The sequence below is a fragment of the Netta rufina genome (assembly GCF_964035555.1).
Source record: "Netta rufina genome assembly, chromosome: 3".
Lineage (NCBI taxonomy): Eukaryota > Metazoa > Chordata > Aves > Anseriformes > Anatidae > Netta > Netta rufina.
This window is the reverse complement of record NC_140125.1, coordinates 19544521-19547298: the sequence shown is the minus strand read 5'-3', so window position 1 is coordinate 19547298 and position 2778 is coordinate 19544521.

The window sequence follows — 2778 nt, the reverse complement described above, 5'->3', positions numbered from 1 at the left end:
CTTAGGGTTATTTGTGTTAGGAGTATTTACACAGCATAACCAGAATAGGTGCTTAAAGCTTACAGTGCTTTAAAGCCCTTTCTTAAAGTCACGCAAATTCGGGCACCTTCTGATATACATCTTATCTGTGTGGGATAGGACAAAGAAGTGGTGAATTCACTGTGGCATGTTTACTGATAGAAAACTCCCTAAGGGAGACATGGCCTTACGATACGGCAGATTTTTGTCAAAGAATAGAAATACGTGATGTTCAGAGCCAAAGCTAAGCTGTTCTGTGGGCATGACATACAACAACAATCTTTTCTTTAAGAAGGAAGTGGCTAATAAAAGTTGGAAAAAAAAAAAAAAGGCCTAAGGATAAATCTCTTTTCAGAATGGGCAGGTACAGGAGGGAAATAATTGTTTCCAGATAGGAGCCAGGCAGACATCCACATTGTATAGTGAAGAAAGCGCAGTTGGCTTTCAGTACGCTTGTTTCCAATCAAGTGGAAACGGAGCGTCTGAGTTTAGACTAAATGGAAAGCAAAAACTGAGGCACGTTGCTAGTCCAAACCATGGACAAGGATGGAGGCAAGACAGTAGACGAGTTTTTTTCGATAGATGCAGATGGAAGTCTGCAGACACTGTCACTGCTGTAGATGCCTGGTGCTGCTGAGGAGCCCCCTGTGGGGTCTTTGGCTGTAGAAAGGGAACAGAAGGATGGCCCCACTTTGATTTGCAGTCTCAGCACACATCATCAACCAAAGTGCAATTTTCATTCTCAAAAGATCTTGCTTCTGCTTAAGCCATGTTCTTCGTTTGAATTTGAAAAAGTATACTCTTGCTTCTAAAGGAAAATAGTGCAGTACTTGAGGATATTGAAGCAGGCTGGGTTAGGACTTCATACGCAAACACTTAATCCAGCAAGCTTCTATTTTGGCATTTTGTTTCAATTCAAGAGGGTGAGGCCACAGAATCTTCCACTTCAGAAGGGCACGTGTTCACTGCAGGATGTATTTATTCCTGAAACAAAGCAAGGACAGACAATTACAGAAGGCCACGGGGATATCCTGGCTGTGTAACATCTCCTGCTGACACATGGCTATAGCACAGCTGTCAAACTCAGTGACCTCCCAGCACCGTGTTCCCAATGTGCTTGCTGTGCCCAGCGATCATAAGCAGCATGTGTGGTCCAGCTACAGCCACTGCAACCCTGATCCCAGGACTGCCCAGAGCTACAGGGTCAGAACTGTGTGGAGGGACATGACCTGATGTCTATGAATGTGGGGTTGGGGAAGAGGGGATTTGGGGTGGCCATCCTGGCCCCAAAGAGCAGTATGTGAGGGAAAAAAGACCTTTTAGAGTGTTGACAAGCTGACCCCTGGGATAGTATCTGAACAGTTGCCAGAGCATGAATATGAAGACAGGGATCCTGGCCTCTGGCAAAGTGACACTCACATTGTTTTGAGGGCCTGTGGTTTGGCAACAGACTGACTCCCCGAGACTAAGATGTGTTGTAAACCTCAGCACTTTACACTCCATGGCATATTCCCCTGACTTGCTTTTCTTAGGGAAAACCCAGGAAGATTTGTACTGATTTGAAGAACCTGTTCCCCAATCCAAACCACAATAACAAGCCAAAAAAATAAAAATAAAATTAAATTAAAAACATCCCGCACTGCAGAAATGCCTCCTTCCATGGAGAGGGAAGAACAGTTGCATGAGAGATGCTGGTGATCCTACTCAGTTAAATACCCAGAGGCACTCAATTCATATGTCACGAGCCACATTATAAAACTAGAATAGGACAGTATGAACCACAATCCACTTAGTATCGATCTGATTTTGAAAGCAATACAGAAAAAAAAATCATAAAAGTGTAATCATAAAACAACTGCAATCCCAAAGCATCCTCCTCTTTCCATTCTTCTTTTATAATACGATTCATTTTTTTAAATTCATTCTGTTATGTTTTGGACTGGTTGGACAAGACAGTCTTCACTGTGTTTTCAGAGTTGAGTCTTCTGAATTGTCACTGTTTATCCATTTCAGCAAAAGAAGGATTGTCAGCATCCTTACATTGGAAGCCAGTATTTTTATGGCAATTACTCACCACTGAGTTGAATCTTACCATCTTGTAAAATATAGAAACTGATAAATACAGAGTAATTCTATAGCCAAGAGACAGGGTGATGGAGAGTTGACTTGACTAGCATTTTATGGAGAAGAGGATAAGAGAAGGCTTGAAGGGAAATGCAACGCAGAATTATGTGCTGAGATTTGGCAACTGCTCAGGCAGGTGACTGTCACAGGAATGGCTCACTTCTGGTCTGGCCGGGCTGGCAGGTCAGGTTCAGAAGAGGACAATGGATATTGCTCTTGCACCAGACCTTTGGCACTATGTCAGTGGCAAAACAAGTCAGAAAGCAGCAGTTTTCCTCAGTTTTCCGTGACCTCAGAGCTGGGTAACCTGGCTATTTGCTCCCTTCTGCCTGTCCCACAGGCACACGTATTAAGGCAGAATTAAGGGGTGACTAATTAAAACCCTTGGTTTGCCCACGTGTGAAACAGGCAGCATGTACTAGGACACCCTGTATGTCCCAAGATACTTGTGGCTGTGAACTCCCTACAGTTTCGTACAGACTTGTTGTCTTTGGAGACAGACCCACACGTTCACGCACAGCACACACATGCAGTGTGTTAGTGCTGTATTACAAAGATCAGATTGGCTTAAAGGATCCAGGTTTTGCCACAGGGCTTTGATGAGCTGTTACAGAGCTCAAGAGATTTAAAATGTAT